This window comes from Lycium ferocissimum, chromosome 8 (assembly GCF_029784015.1).
Source record: "Lycium ferocissimum isolate CSIRO_LF1 chromosome 8, AGI_CSIRO_Lferr_CH_V1, whole genome shotgun sequence".
Classification (NCBI taxonomy): domain Eukaryota; kingdom Viridiplantae; phylum Streptophyta; class Magnoliopsida; order Solanales; family Solanaceae; genus Lycium; species Lycium ferocissimum.
The window spans coordinates 27,006,724-27,024,235 of NC_081349.1; the positions used below are offsets into that span (position 1 = coordinate 27,006,724).

Sequence of the window (17,512 nt, forward strand, 5' to 3'; positions counted from 1 at the left end):
CAAATGCCTCAAATGCAAACTTGTGAAAATTGGAGAAGGCAGTTTGTATTGGTTACCTAACGGAGGTATAAGAACAACATGTTGAATGCCACTCCTTGCGCGGAAATGTATCAAGTTGTCGATATTAGGACAGATTCTCAGATAAGGAATGTTGAGGATAAACTTGGTAATTTGTCCCATATGGAGGGTCAAGAGGTGATAGACAATGTTAGTAAATCCAATTGTAGGGGATATTAAGTCCTTTGGTGTTTTCCAAAGTGTTTGATCAAGTTTCAGTTGTGGAAGTCTGCACCATATACATCTCCATTTCTTTGATAAGATACTTGTCCTCACAACATCTCAGGAAGGTTGCTAAGTTCATAAGGGGAGGTAAACATTGTTTTTGCCATTAGAAGGCATCGTATTAAATGATTGCCAACAAGAATCTGCAAAATATAAACAAGAAAACAATAGGTAAGGAATCTCCCAACTGTCCGATTAGAGTAAACACTACATGGACAACACACAACTGCTTTTCACAACTCTAAGAATAACAGAAAAGGTGTGTTATATTTAAATCACTCACCAATAGCCTCTTAATTTCCATGACTTGCATAATTTACAGTAAGAATCCAATTAATATGTCATGCATCCAAAATATTATTAAGAACTATTATTCAACAGGGAAATATGAATGAACATAAAAAAGGATCACTTCATCTTTTACTGCTCATAAGTAACAAGATTATCACTGTTCGAAAAGGTAATAAGATTATCAACTGAAATCAATAGGTACAAGGAGAAAAAGGTTTATCAAAAAAGATTGGCGGAATAGTCTGGTAGGCCTATCCATTTTTGTCATGCCGGTGTTTGTACTTACGAGTTTGCCAACCCTTAAACTTACTAAAACTAGGCATTTTAAACTCTTTCCTCGTCCAATCTCGGCGAGTGTAATACACCCGAGTACATGTCGAATTCCACGTCAGTTTTTAATGACACATAGGAAATAAAATGTTAAAAATTAAATTAAATCAAATATGCAAATTCCGGAAAAATTTGAGGAGCATGTTCTGCTCACAAATTGAGCACCAAGATCATCCCAAATAGCTTGAATCCTTCCCCTTTTGACTTGAAATTTCAACTACAAGTTCACAAACACAAGCCACAATAATTTTGGATTAATTTCACAAATCTACAAGACCCATTTATTGTTCTTCAATGGAGTTTTTGAATCTTCCAATACCCTTTTCAATACCTCCACTATCACCCTTTACATTAACCAATATCATTGGGCATAAATTGAAAGAGACGTTGAGATGCGCCAAGGAGATAGGAAAATCTTGTACCAAAAATGGCTGGAAAGGATTGGACTTTGTTCTCATTGGAGGAAAGGGGTAAGGAGTGGACGATAAAAAAATGAGAGAACCACATGGGGGAGAAGACAGTGGTTCTATTGGAGGAGCTCGGATTTGGAAGACCTGAAAACGGCCTCTTATGTAGGTGCTGTTTTTTGGTGGGAGGGCGGAGATACGTACGGTGGAAGAAGAGGGAGGCTTGGGAATATATTTCAACTTTTTTTTTTTTAATTGTTATTTAATTTGTTTCGTCTGAATTAAGTATTTTTTTTAATCAAATTTATTGCATTCAAGAGTGGCACCACGCCCTACATCTGAGTCAGCAAAAAAAAATGGACAGGCCTACCAGACTATTCCGCCAAAAAGATTTGACATCAAACTATAGTAGCTTTACTAACTTGCTGCTTTAATTTTTTAATTTTTGTACTAACAGCTTTACAATTAGAATTCCTAGTAGTTTTACTCAGCAATGTACAAAATCTTGAGGTGTTTTGGTACGCGTAAAAACTCTTAACACGTCTCCACTTGTGAGATTACACTGGGTATCCTATTGAAAGACTCTAAACACAACAAGAAGTTGAATAATCATGTCATAGTGTCGTACTAGCCGGGCAAACATCAACCACATAACGACTTAAGTTTAAGAGGTGATCGACTTCTATGATCACCCACTCACCAACTTGATTTGATTTACTAATCACCCTACAAATGGAAGAACTCCACTCGTAAATCTAGTCTTTTTGCTGGCAAAAGAGTCCTTTCCTATACAGAAAAATAACAAATGGCAGAACTCTAGTTGTAAATCTAGTTTCTTACAGATTAAATTATTCTCCTACACAGAAAAATAACTTTCTACTGTAACATTATACATAACTAGGTAAATTTGGTAGGGAATCACTGGTTATATACAGGTTCAGATTTGATCATGGGTGCTGCAGATCCTGTTCTTCTGATAATTCTCAGAATCTAGTTGCAACAGCTCAACCTCAGAGAGCATGAAGGATACTTCTGTTTGGTTTCCTCATTCCATATCAAACATTTTTGGTGGAAACATTTTCTTTCTATCAAACACACCCTAAATGTTGTTTTAGTTACTTCAGTACCACATCGGACATAAGAGACAAGAAAGAAGAAGAAACTAACCTTTTCTTCGTCAATCGGCGATGGTTAAGAGGAGAGCTAGGCTTCGAAGTGTTCGAGAAAGGGAAAGGGCAAATGAGATGACTCAGCTCAATCGTTATCTTTACGCTTTATATATATTTTTTTGCTTCATTTTCAAACTATTTTGTCTTTATTTATTAACCTTCCATTTTTGGTTAATTAATAAAACGGCCATGATGGCTAAATTTAATTAAAAATAAATAAATGTTGTTTTAGTTATCACAACTTAAAAACTGTTACCAAACAATGAAGCATTCTGGATTAATTTGAGTAAGAGGTGTTAACCTGTTGTCATAATCTGGCTTATATATACTAGGTGGAAACATTTTCCTTCCAAATTGATGTTTAGTTTGCATTATTTTTTATCACCACATTCATGACAACGTTAACCCACCAAGTTTTAAAATCTCAATTCAGTCGTGTTTAGTGCAACGTCGAGTGTAGGCTCAACCAGATGAGACCATAATAGAAGGACCCTTTAGATTTACATTAATTGCAGTTGTATTACCTCTCTAGCTCTATTACATTAATTGCAGATCTATTCCCTCTCTAGCTCTTATATAAACACATTATCAGATTATTATAGGAAAAAGGGTCAAATTTACCCTCCAAGTATGGTTTATAGATTAAAATTGCACTCAGGTAGAGTTGGGAATCAAATTTTCCCCTCCCGTTAACATACTTGTTAAAATTGCCCTTAATATGGATGGAAGTCTAACTAGGTGCCACAAAACTTAAAAAGTAGCCATGTCGGATCCACGTAGGAGCCACATAGGCTCCCTAACCCAATTCTCTAAACCCATAAACCGTACCCCTTTCCCCTCCACATAAAATCTTACAACCCGATCCCATTTTATTTTAGAGAGAGGGAATCGCACCTCTTACTCAAATTAATCCAGAATGCTCCATTGTTTGGTAACAATTTTTAAGTTGTGATAACTAACACAATATTATTTTAACAAAAACATTAAATTTAGCCATCATGGCCATTTTATTAGTTAATAAAAAAATGGAAGGTTAAAAAATAAAGACAAAATAGTCTGAAAATAAAGCAAAAAATAAAGCGTAAAGATGACGATTGAGCTGAGTCATCTCATTTGCGCTTTCCCTTTCTGGAACACTCCGAGGCCTAGCTCCCCTCTTCACCATCGCTGATCGACGAAGAAAAGGTGAGTTTCTTCTTTTTTCTTGTCTCTTATGTCCGATCTAGTACTGAAGTAACTAAAACAACATCTAGGGTGTGTTTGATAGAAGGAAAATGTTTCCACCAAAAATGTTTTCCTAGAAAATATGTGGTTTTCTTACTTATTTCTTGTGTTTGGTAAGTAAGTAGAAATATTGTCCCAAAAACAGTTGTATATAATCTAGGTAAACGATATGGGGGATGGGGGTGAGTTGGGGTGTGGGAGTGGTGATTTTGGGGGCTATGTGAAAAGCAGTTTTTTGATGTCTGCATAGTGTGTACTCTAACCGGACAGTTTGGAGATTTTATTGTATTCTTGTTTAGTTTTGCAGCTTATTGTTGGCTATCATTTAATAATATGCCTTCAAATGGCAAAAGGCAACAATTATCTCCTCCCGATATACTTAGCAACATTCCCGAGAGTGTAATTGATGACATTCTAATGAGGTTGCCTTTACAAGATCTTTTGTGAGGACAAGCATCTTATCAAAGAAATGGAGATACAAATGGTGCAGACTTCCACAACTGAGGCTTGATGAAACACTTTGGAAAACTAAAAGGGGTCTAACATACCTTACAAGTAAGTTTACAGAGAATATGTACCACATTTTGACCCTTCATGCAGAATCAATTACAAAGTTTACCCTCTCCATACTTATTTGAAGGATTGTCCTAATATTGACAACTTGTTTTATTTCCTCTCTAGGAATGACATTCATTATTGAACTTCCATACCGGGGTAACCGATACAAATTGCCTTCTTCACTTTTCGCACGTTCGCAATTGAGGCATCTGTGTCTAGATGTATAATGTATATTCACAATTTCTTCTAAATTTGTTTAATCAATTGCCCATTGCTTGAGATTTTGGTGATGAAAGGATTGACCTGAGGTCATTGGGAGCACTAATTTCAGTGGTATTTGAATTATTTGAGTGTTCTAGCACCAAATATTCAAGCAACGGGGGCATGGGAGATCAAACTTCCAAGAAATTCAGTAGAACTCGTGACACCACTTAGTTCTAGGTTAATATACCATCAAATCCCTTAAAGACCGGTGGATGACGTATTAGACATCTTTGGAGAGGCAAATGCCTCAAGCGCCAACTTGTGAAAATGAAGAAGGCAGTTTTAATCGGTTATCGAATGGAGGTTTAAGAGCAAATGTTAAATGCCATTCCTTGTGAGGAAATGAATCAAGTTGTCAATACTAGGACATGTTTTCAGATCAGGAATGTCGAGGGTAAATTTAGTAATTTGTCCTATATGAAGGGCCAACAGGGGATAAACAATGTTAGTAAATCCAATTGTAGGGCATATTAAGTCCTCTGTTGTTTTCCTAAAGTGTTTGATCAAGTTTCTGTTGTGAAAGTCTGCACCAGTTATATCTCCATTTCTTCGATAAGAGGCTTGTCCTCACAGCATCTCGTAAAGGCAACCTCATCAAAATTTCATCAATTACACTCTCATGCTATGTTGCTCGGACTCTCCAAAAATGATGCCGCACCCGTGTCGAATCCTTCAAAAATGTACTACTTTTGGAGGATCCGACACGCACCCGTGTCCATTAAAGAGTCCGAGTAACATAGCTCTCATGAAGGTTGCTCAGTACATGGGGTGAAGGTAAATGTTGTTTTTTCTCATTAGGAGGCACCATATTAAATGATTGCCAACAAAAATCTGCAGAAAATAAACAATAAGTTAGGAATTTCCAAACTGTCCGGTCAGAGTTCACACTACTCGGACAGCACACAACTACTTTTCACTTTGTTGAATTGACATGCCACAACTCTAAGAATAAAAGAAAAGGGGCATTATATATAAATCACTCATCAATCTCCTATTAATATCCACGACTGACATAATTTACAGCAAGAATCCCATCAATACTTCATGCATCCAAAATATTAAAAAGATCTATTATTCAGAAGGGAAAACTAAATGAACAAAAACAAGGATCACGTTATCTTTTGCTGCTAATAAGTAATAAGATTATCAGCTGAAATCAATAGCTACAAGAAGAAAAAAGTTGTCCAATTCGGCAAGATTTGACATCAAGCTATAGTAGCTTCACTAACTTTCTGTTTCATGTTTTAAATTTTGTGGTAATAGTTTTACTATTAGAATTTGCGCCTACTTGATTAATCTTAATAGCTTTATCTCAGCAGTGTACATAATCTTTGAGGTGTCTTGTTACTTGTAAAGACTCTAAACACTACAAAACCTGAATAATCGTGTCATAGTGTCATACCTAGCTTTATAGAGTTCCTTACACCATAATTATAGATTCTATAGCTGCACAAACATCAACCCCAGAACAACTTAAGGTGAAGAGGTAATCTACTACTATGATCCCCAACCCACCAGCTTGATTTGATTAATTGATCACCCTAACAAACGGCAGAACTCTAATTGTAAATATAGTTTTCTGCTGACAAAAGAGTCTTTCCTATACAGATTTTTTTTTTCCAATTGTAACATTTTGTATCCCTAATGTTCAGTTAGCATTGACCCGTCTGGCACGTAGGCCGGAGCTACCCTTGTCTAAGGAGAGTTAATTGACACCCTTTGCCGAAAAAAATTACATTGTATAGATAGGTCAAAAAACTTCTTTTATGTATATATACTATTTGTTAAATTCTGTTATACCCCGCATTTTCAGAGCATGAGTATGACATGTACCTCACCGTAGTAATGGAGTGTGAGAAATGTTTTGAAAGGCACAAGCCATGGAAAGTACGTAACAACGAAGAAAAAGGGTGAATTACGATCTCGTAAGTCGTAATCGGGAAAAGAGTATTTTGGAACCCGAAAACATGGCCATTATTAGTATAATAATTGATAAATACCATGTATGGAGAGTTTCGGAATATTTCGAGCTCGAATAAATTGAAGAGAAATAAGTTCGACGAAAATTTGAGAAAGAGGCGGATTTTTAGTCAACTTTGGAGGTGCATATCTCCTAGTATATTTGGAGTTTTAAGGTGTTTCAAAAGCCTAGAATGAAGTTCGGCAAGTCTAGTTTGTAATGAAACAAACCGCTCGTTGATAGGACATCGGAGTAGAGAATTATAGACGTTACAAAGAGTGATGAACGAGAAACAAATATCATACTGCTACAGTATTGTAGCTACAGTGATTAGCTTGTAAAAGAACTGTATAAAGGTTAAAATCTCACTTTTTCATCCCAAAAAAATTCCAGAAAATTCAGCAACAAAAGGGCTCTTATTCATCACAAAAATTGAGGATTTTGAGTGAAATTTCAAGCTACGGAATATCAATCGATGGTACGGGAAATTAACGTCGATTATAATTTCGTTTGGTGTTGGAGTTATCTTGGGGACAAGAAAATGATGAAGATTTTGCTACCTTCATAAAAATAAGGTATGAATTGTTAAATCTCTTTCTCTATCAATATGAATTAAGGAATAATTTCAAGAATAGTGGTTATGGTGTGTTGTGTTGATGTTGTTGATTTATGGATTGAGGGTTGAAGAGAAATTTGGATGAAAATACATATAATTATCTTGTAGGATGTTGGGGATGTTGTTATTGATGTTGTTAGTATTAATTTCGACTTCTTACGGAAATAAAGTTATTAATTTTACCCCAAGTTGGTTTTGGGAAATTTTTTTGTGGGCTGTTTTATGGCATATGTTGATGTTGGAAATGATGTTATTGCTATTGGTTTTGTTGTTGATGTTGTTGGTTGTTGAATTGGAATCTCGGGCTAGGCATATAAACGGGGGAAATCAAACTCGGCGAGAATCTAAAAGGACTTTAATTAAGTGTTTAAAACGAGCGTATGACGATGATCCTAACGATATTATGAATGGTTCTATATGTAGATTACGAGGCTACGAAGAATTCTTAAGCGAGTTGCAAGGCAAGAAATAAGTTGGAAATCGAAAGTATCTTTGGTTTTTGATTTTCACCAAGCGGGTTCAATATAACGAGAATCAAGGAAAAGCAAAGACATAGGAAAAAGGTTCATTATCATTAACTCTTCTATTCTATTATAGAGTTTTAGTGTAAGTAGCAAAAAATGGCATCATGCTTGTGAACTATTTTATTATGAAAACTTTGTTTTCAACCTATTCCTTCCATTACATGCTTATATTCAGCATCCAAATTCCCAAAATCAATTGAAATTTTCTTCAATTTTAAGTGGTAGGGTTTTTCTCAAGTGAAAAAATAAAAAACAGGCACAATAATTTTATTTATTTGAAAGTACGGAGTAAAAAAGACAAATTGTAGCGATACTTGATCGATGTTTGGTGTTGTGTTGATGAAAAAATGAACTTGATGATGAAAGTTTCTGAGACTTGAGAGAGACGACGAGGGTTTGGGATTGGGGATTTCACTTTTCAATACTTTTTTAGATTGGGATTTGGGTCCTTTTGTTATTTTAAGTTCTATAATATTAGAAATTGAAAAAATTTGAAAAAGGGAGTAAGGGACAATGCTGCTCACAGGTTATACTTATAATACTACTTGTGTGGTGAAATTTTAATTTTAAATGACTAAAAGGAAAAAAAAGATCACTCATTTGTTGTAGATGAGTTTTGAACTCGACCACTCGTAAAACTTTTGAACCCACTTTTGGGCTAACCATCGCACTTGTTTAAAGTGGAATCAAAAAATAAATATAAACGTCTATTGTTTCAAAAATTGAATAAATATACATATATATACAATAATTTTTTGACAAGTGGGTTCATATGAATTTTGAGACCATGTGGGTCCGCCCCCTGCCGGGTATGTTAAGGCTAGTCCCCTTCTTTCTAATTGACATGCCACAACTCTAAAATTCGTACCATAATATCATTGTTTCAAATATATAAATCACGAATCTCGCGATCTATGATGTTATTGAGCTCCCAAAGGCATGATTCTTTTCTTACCAAACTATTTGAATTCCATGAAAACTCTCATGCATCCAAGAATGTTAGAGATTCATATTTTAAATTCTATGATAGTAGAATTGAATAATGTCAATATGATAACCATGATGATGATTGAGGGATTTATTTATTCAAGCTGCTAATTTAATGTTGTTATGAGATAATTTTTATCATGAACCTGAGCTATATAATTATGCTATCATGAGAAAATTTTATGTTCAAAGGTTCCAAACTTATGATTTCAAACTATAGAATATTCACTATCTTTCTGACTTTTCATTAACTTTAAATTTTGTTGTCTCACCTTATAATAATTTTCCTTAGAACAAGCGCGATAATTGATTAATATAATCGGAGGTTTGTCTCACTCCAGTGTACATGATCTTATGCATGTCTTTATATATGTGTATGTATTTTCTCAAACACGGGCAAAACGTGAATACATCGTGTCATGTGATCATACCGGGCTAACTTTATGATTCCTTGGGCATATACTATTATAGATTCAAGCCGGGCATGTTACTTTCACAACCCCAGAACAACTGTAAGGTGAAGAAATGTTTTTAATTTACTATATGACATCCCCTTATGAGGCATCCGGATGTTCTGTTATCTCTCTTACTCATTGTTACTTTTTCCTAACATATTATGAGAATTCTCTTACATTGAAAACAATCTAGTTTTCTGCTGAGTATACGGATGAGTGAGAGGATATAGCAGATTTTTTTTTCCATTTCTTTTTGTCAATTGTATAACATTTTGTAGAGACTTTAATGCATCATTAGCATTGACCCGTCTGGATTATCAATTACCTTTCGTATCACGGATCTTAGTTATTTGATAAAGACAAAAAGAATATTTTTTTTTGAAAAAAATTACATTCAATTATAGAAATAGGTCAAATAATGGGCACGATGTATATATACTATTGTGACAAATTCACTTTGCTTCTTTGTGAATTTACTCCTTTATGTTTGAATCCTAGCAAAAATATTGGCTCCGCCACTGTTAAAAAGGCATGCATGACAACGTTTTATCCCATCCAATTTTAAGCAAACCCCAATTCAATTTCATGTGATTTAGTTATACCAAGAAAATAAAAATGCAATCTTGATTTCAAGATTCTATAGAATCCCAAAACCATAAAAGCACACTAGTTGTGTTAACAATGAAGAAAATAGCAAGTAAAAGTAAAAGAAAAAAAAGAGAAATATAGAAGACGATTCACCTGAGGATTAATGTAAAGTACTCCTATAAAGTTCTTTGATGGATGGCTAATTAAGTTGTCTTAGTTGACGCTTAAATTGGTGAAATCCATAAGGCAACAGCATATTGTAAAAAAGATTGAATAAATTGCAATTTCCTCCTATTTTTAGTTGGTAAAACTACAGTTAGGCCCTTAGAGAATTTATTTTAGTAGGCGTTTGGACACAAATTTGATTGAAACTTTGGAAAACAAGTTTTTGAAGTTGAAGCTGAAAAATGGTATTTGAAAGTTGAGCTTGTGTTTGAACATGTCTTTCACCTAAAAAAAGTTAGATAAAAACTAACAAAAGAATCATTCTACTATATAACCAAAGTAATGTTTTAGAAGAAAAAAATTATATTGCCAAACGACTCCTTAATGTTATATATCCATGTAAAAAATTGAGTAAATTTCACTTAATTCCGTTAACCTTTAATAAATGGGAGACAATACCTCCTCCATTTATTAAATAGGAATGGTAACCCCTTTGAGCAGCATTTTTTGTGAGCATTAAAATTTTTATACAAGAAAAAAGATAATGCTTTTTTTGTTTTTGTTTTTGCTTAATATTCAATAAACAAAGAAATTTTCATTAGTTTCATAAGATATTAAAAAGCAGTTAGCTCTGATCGAAGACAAACAAAGGTGGCCATGTCTGTATCTATATTTTTAGCAGTGGCGGAACCACCTTTGTTCAACCAACGGATGTTAATTTACACCATTTTGCTGGACAACTTTTTAAGGATGTAATCGTTCACTCCCGACCATAAAAGGTTAAGGGGGTTAAGACAAATTTACTCTAAAAAAATTCAATATTATAATCAATCAATAGCTAGAGTTAGTAGATAAAATTAGCAGTGCATGGAACCAAAAGTGAAGAGCGAGAACAGAGACATCTGAACTGCAAATATTGTACGTTTGATTTAGTTTTTAACTACTAAAATTTCTTCTCTTCTTTTTCTTTTTCCCCACATGATTCAAGAGTATATAAATTAATGTATGCCAAATACTCTTTACTACTAACTGTTGTTACTCTTCAATTATCTAATCACACTGTAATAAATGGATAGTTCTCTAAAATGACTGATTTACAGTAGTCATTTCAAAAAATTAGATCAAACTGAAGGCAGAGGCGGAGCCAAGATTTGAGGTCTGGGGGTTCGGAATTTTAAGACAGGACACCGACCTCAAGCTAATGTATAACAACTAAGGGCGTCTCAATAAAATTAATGGGCTAAATCTAAATTTTAGTTCAAGACCTTAAATATAACTATATATAAAGCATCAGGGTTTTATAAGGATCGTCGTCCATCATAGTAACATTATTATTAATATAAAATAATAGTGAGGATTATTAAAGTTAATCATTCTTCAACTCTTATTTTGACTCTCAATACATCCATTTAGCCCTATGTCCCCTTCTTAACATTTTAGGTTAATAATATGAAGATTTTGAATTCTTTTGATGTAGGCAAAGTATCTCAAAATATTTTCTTAAAAAATACATAATTAATTCAAACATGGATTGTTACTTTAATTAAAAAAATTTTGTATTTTCTTTTTACAATGAACAAATAATTGTTCTATTTTTAAATAAATTATTTAGAAATTGAATCAAATTTTTAGTAAAAATTTAGTCCTCATAAATTTGGATATAAAAATCTTTACGTTTTTTTTTGAATTAAGTTTACATATTTAAAAATTAAATAAAAAATATTATAAATCATATAATGGACAATTTAAAATATTTAAAAGTGATATGAAAAATTGCAACTTATAATACCTTTCTTATAGTTTTCAAAGATCTAAACTTTAATTATTGATTTGTCGATCTTCGAGATTTTGTTTGAAACATATACAAGATAGAGAGAAAGAGAGAGAGTAGTAAATCACCAACATATTTAAATTATTGACTATTTTTTGCAAAAAATTGCAAATTAATAAAAAAAAAAAAACTTCTAATTTTTAACCATAATAATTTATAGAGAACTTGCTTATTATAACTTAATTTGTGATAGACAAATTCCTTAACCATATAAAAGACAAGAGACAATTACAGATAGTTTCAGACATTAATTTATGATAGTAAGTTCATAATTTTTTCATTTCAACTATATATGAGAGGGTTGTACTTGGAATTTAGGACTATAAGAATGCTATTTGAATTATAATTGTTTTCATTACTCACTCCATCTCAATTTATATGACATCAACTGGTTGTACTATCAAAAATTTTGAAATGTAAAGTCCAAAAAAGTCTTAAATATTTACATAATATTTGAACAACAATGTTGAATTTAAATAAAATTAAAGATGATAGTTTTTATTGTAACTAAAAAATAAATTCAAGTAAAAACCTCACATGAAATACTAAAATTTATTTCAAGATTTGAGAAAATGCTTGATTTCGCCATTATCTAGTATATACACATACTTTAAAAAAAATAGTGACTTGCATTTTTGTTTTTTTATAATATCATTTACGTGACATAGTAACATTATTATTAATATTTATAATAGTGAGGATTATTAAAGTTAATAAGATGTTATTCATGTGTTTTAAATACATTACCTTAGATGTTGTTGTAAAATTTTTATTTAATAATATGAAGATTTTGAGTAATTTAGTTCAAAGTTCTAAAATATTTCTCTTAAAAAGTACATAGTTTTTTCCCTTCTTTTATTATATAAATTTTGTACTTCTTTTTACAATCTTCAATATTATCTAAGAAAAAATAAAATCATCAAATTTATCCGTAAAAAATTTGGGTCCTCAAAAGTTTGGGAGACTAAAGCAAAGGTTTTACTAGCTTCACCCTTGAGCTACCCCTGATAACAACCATCAAACTAACGAACAAGTATCAGTATTTAATATATTTTGAAAATCTAATTTTGGGTTTGGCTAATGAAAGAAAGAAAACGATGAAAAAAGAATGAAAACAAGAAGTATCGGGAGAATGATCATTTGCTTTTTGCTTATTGATTTGTCAATTTTATATTTTGTTTTTAAAATATAAAGTGGTAAAAGAAATTTTGTATAATATTATGTATGATAGCAAAAAGGGAAAAAGTTACCCCCAAAGGAAAAGAATTGCACGAGTTCAATTTATACGTTCTTCTAATTTTAAAAAGTGATTTAAAAGAGAATCTTGCTTATTATAACAAAAAAACATAGGCACTGGTGGAGTTTTGAGCCCACATCTCTGGAAAGAGAGAGCTTCTCTAGTTTCTGCATTACCACTGAATCGTCTGCTTATTTGTGTATGTGGATTCGCAAGTAATAATATCTACCTTTACTGTTTTTTCTATAGTAAAAATATAAGTCAAGAAGAACAAGTCCCACGGGTTCCCCGAACCCCCTTTAACAATGTAGCTCCGCCCCTGACTGAACGCATCAACTGGTGTGTACCATCAAAAAACAGAATAAATCCATAAGAAACATGAGATTACTACATAATATGCTGTGAACAACAATGTTGAATTTAATCGATAAGAGTTACATAGCAGTGCTACCTATTGAAGTAAATAAATTCATGCTACTACAAAACCTCCTGGCAATTTTTTCAAGATTTGAGAAAATGCTTCACGATTGCTACAGTAATCTCATCAAGTAGAGAATTAACCCACAACATCCTTTAAAACAAACCAGTGACAATTCATGTCATGTTTCATTTCATATATCAATAACAGGCATGTAATTTAAAAACCATTTCAAACTTAGCATTATGAAACAGATTAGTCAAAACGTTTGACCAGATTGTATTTTATGGGAAAGGCAAAACACAGCCTTAGCACTGCATCAACATTCATTTCTATTCACACTTTCAACTTCCAAAACATTTTAGCCAAAATTCATGGTCTGATTGAAGACTTGTGAAGGTCGAGCAGGATTATGATATGGATACTAATCTACATTATAAACAACTTGGGCATTAGATGATGCCCGAGGAAAATTTGTTATCTCCGCGACTACTTTGAGAGATTTTCTATCTTCCATTCTACAGGGCTTGATTAACATTCTGACCAGTGCCGGGGACTTAGCCAATAAAACCTTGATAAGCTGCATTTCAGCCTTGGTTCCAGCTACATTGTAAATCTTAACTGTCCTGAGGTGATTAAATGTCATATTTGAGAAGCTTGCAGGAATCTCATCAACAGCATCCCGGCGGCACAGCTTCATAATAGATCTCATCTTTAAGAACACACACCTAAGAAAGATCAAGAAAAACCCATCAGTCTGAAGTTGAAATTGAAGATCTTATGAGCATTGCAAAACAAGAAAGTCATTACATCCAAAAAACACGTATAAAAGAGAGAAAAATACATCATTAACTACCTCAATTTCTATTTCTTCTAAATTTGGGGAGCTTCTTATCAAGCAAAGAGCAAATGAAAGCACAGAGACTTCTTCCAGAATAAACCAAGATAGGCAAAGACGTTTAAGACAGTTAAGAGCAGAGGGAAGCCTTGTTGGTATAACTTCAGCTTGTCCAACATAATCGTTTTAGGAAGAAAATGTCCAAAATCAGGATGACTCCCAAAAGATGGTACATCTATCAAAATGCATAACAATTAAGTCATGAAGCAACATTACCTTGACATGGTCCTGATTCCAGCAGAGATTCTCGAGAGCAGGAATAGACCAAAAATCTTGGCAAGATCACATTCTGCCTTATGTTTAAAAAATTTTAAAGGCTTATATGAAACTTTGGAAAGAAGAGGGACATTTTTAAGATGTAAAAAATTTATACCGCCTATGAAGAAAAATGACCTCAGCTTGGGAGCACTAATTTCAATGTGGCCTGAAACATCATCTTGTTTGTGTTGTTCCAGCACCAATTACATCTCCATTTCTTTGATAAGATACTTGTCCTCACAGCATCTCGTAAAGGCAACCTCATTAGAATCTCATCTATTACACTATCGGGAAGGTTCACACACCACATCAAAAGGCAACAGTTGCTTTTTTCCATTTGGAGGCATAATACTAAATGACTAGCAACAACAATTCGCAAAGGTGCGTTATATTAAAATCACTCATCAATCTCTCTTATATGACTTTGCATTATTTTTATTTATTTTTGAATAAAATATGACTTTGCATTATTTACGGCAAGAATCCCATCAATACCTTATGCATCCAGAATATTATTAAGATCTATTATTCAAAAGGGAAAACCAAACAAACATAAACAAGGTCGCATTGCTTATCAATTGAAATAGAGCTACAAGACAAGGAGAAAGAAGTTGTCCAACTTGGCTAGATTTGACATCAAGCTATACTAGCTGTTTGAAATGGATCAAACTACTAGTAGCTTTATTACCTTTCTGTTTTATCTTTGGTTTTTTTGTACTTATCGCTTTACTTACTAAAATGTTGTTTTAGTTATTTTAACTTTAAAACGGTTACCAAAAAGTGGCATACACTAGATTTGTGTAAGCGGTGCCAAGCTATTGTCACAATTCGACTCATATTTATACGATTTTGTTCAGGGGCTGTGGGTCCTAATTCCACATTGATGATTAGTTTGCAGTATTTTTTTAACCGGTGTCAACTTATTATATGTACAGACATAATTTTTTGACAAGATATTATATATGTAACTATTTCTTTCAGCAAAACAGAATCATATGACACCACTTCATCTAAAAAAAATCACTAAGGACCCGTTTGGCCATAGAAATTATTCGCTTGATTTGAAAATCAGTGTTTGGCCATGAAAATTCCAAATCCAACTTGAAGTAGCATTTAACTACATTCAAGCATATATATTATCCTAAATATTCTTTGCAAAAATTAAAATCAAACACAAATCCATCTTCAACTCCAACTCCATAAATTCCCAATAAAGTGAAAAGTACTTGGAATCTATGGCCAAACACCTACTATATATACATATATAATACTCCTACCAACAACCCCATCAAGTTTTAAGCAAAAATCCAGTTCAGTTTCATCAGATTTAATAATACCAAGAAGATAAAAATAGAATCTTGATTTCCAGATTCAACAGAAGCATAAAAACACATGAGTGGTGCTAAAAATGAAAAAAGAGAGAGAGGAATATGAAACGTATTTGTTGCCAAAAATACAGCTTCAACACTAGACAATGGAAATGAGGTGCTACACACTCCAAGCTGTATAATAGTAATGTTTTTGGGCCTCAGACACAGAGCCCATGTGTTTCTTCTATTTGGAAAACAACAGGAATGCAACAGCCCAGACACAAGCAAAAGCCCAATTGATGGGAATTACAATTAGAATTGCCAGGTTTAACGTTGTAATAAGGTGAGGTTAGGGCTCGAACCCCCGAACTTTCGATTTTTATTCGGTGCAGTATATAAAAAAATAATTTCGCAAGACAGGCGGGGAATTACCCCCTCAACTTGAAAAATGATAGCCTGGACCCCCTAGACTTTGCCTTGAGACATTTTTTTTTTTTTAACTTTTCAAGCGTGGATACACTCTCTTTTAGGCGCGTTTTGGTTAAAAATCAAAAAATCAGCCCAAAGGGTATTTTTCAACTATTAATTTTGCCACATAATCAATATAATGATTTTATTTGATCCAATTGTATTTCTTATTGGTTTTTCTTAATATACATTGCATATTTTATCCAAATTGTGTTTTTTTCTTTTTAAAGGATGATTATTTATTTTAGCTATGTATTTTTTTCTTTTTCGATCCAAATCTAAATAACTTAGTTGAAAGTTTCAACTTGAAATTCTATTTATTTTATTCAAATAAAAATAAGGTTTAGCAAAAGTAATGAAGTTTAGACATTTTTTTTACGAAAATTTTGTTTTTTCTTTTGCAAGTACTATTTAGTTAAGGCATTATTTTTTGCGCTTAGTCAAATTCATAAAATATTTGGTTAATATTTTATTATATATATATCTTTTCCGGCATTAATGATTGTTTGTTCTTACTGTGTATTTCTTCTTTTCCTGGCCAAATATATAAAAATAACTTGATTAGAATATCATTATCTTTAGGAAAATAAAAAAATTATAGTCAAAATATTTATATAAAAATAACTTGATTAGAATATCATTATCTTTAGGCAAATGAAAAAAATTATAGTCAAAATATTTTCAAGTTTTTTTTAAGGACAGTTTGGCCCGAAAAAGATGATTCAAATAATTGTTGAACTTAAAAGTAAAAAATATATATATTTTATCCTTTAAAAAAACCACATGGAAAAAAAATCCATGTGGCAAAACTTAAAGACCAAAATATGGCAAAATTTAAAGACCGCAAATCCGAGGGACAAAATTTATCATATTTTCAAGTTTAGGGGGGGTAATTGCCCAACGAAAGTTTACGCAACAGCCCAAACACAAGCAAAAGCCCAATTGATGGGAATTACAATTAGAATTGCCAGGTTTAAGGTTGTAATAACAAAGTTTCGTGCCAGACATTAAAATAAGTAGCGTTTGTCCATGAAAACCAAATACTTTTTACTTTATTTGAAATTTAGAAGTTGAAGTTGGAGTTGCGTTTTTGCAAATAATATTTGATTGTTTGAATGTACCAAAAGTGAAAACAAGGTTTGGCAGTTTTTCAAATTTCAAATACAAATTGAAGTTGTATTTGGAATTTTTATGATCAAACATTGATTTTCAAATAAAGTAAAAACATTTTTCGGAAAAAAAATGAAAAAATTTCATGGCCAAACGGGTTAA

The 17,512-nt window shown here is 32.6% G+C and overlaps 1 protein-coding gene and 2 long non-coding RNA genes across 4 annotated transcripts in view; 1 reads left to right on the plus strand and 2 right to left on the minus strand.

Annotated features, from left to right (window-relative positions):
• The window catches only part of LOC132067762 (F-box/FBD/LRR-repeat protein At1g13570-like), a 69,318-nt gene that overhangs the window by 10,669 nt on the left and 41,137 nt on the right, over positions 1–17,512 (minus strand). The gene's annotated exons all lie outside the window — the stretch shown is intronic.
• On the plus strand, positions 211–14,842 carry LOC132067764 (uncharacterized). The gene is made up of 2 exons (XR_009417226.1): positions 211–347; positions 14,718–14,842. It is a non-coding gene; the product is annotated as an uncharacterized LOC132067764 (long non-coding RNA).
• On the minus strand, positions 13,289–14,354 carry LOC132067763 (uncharacterized). The gene is made up of 2 exons (XR_009417225.1): positions 14,163–14,354; positions 13,289–14,034 (listed from the first exon to the last, which is right to left on the minus strand). It is a non-coding gene; the product is annotated as an uncharacterized LOC132067763 (long non-coding RNA).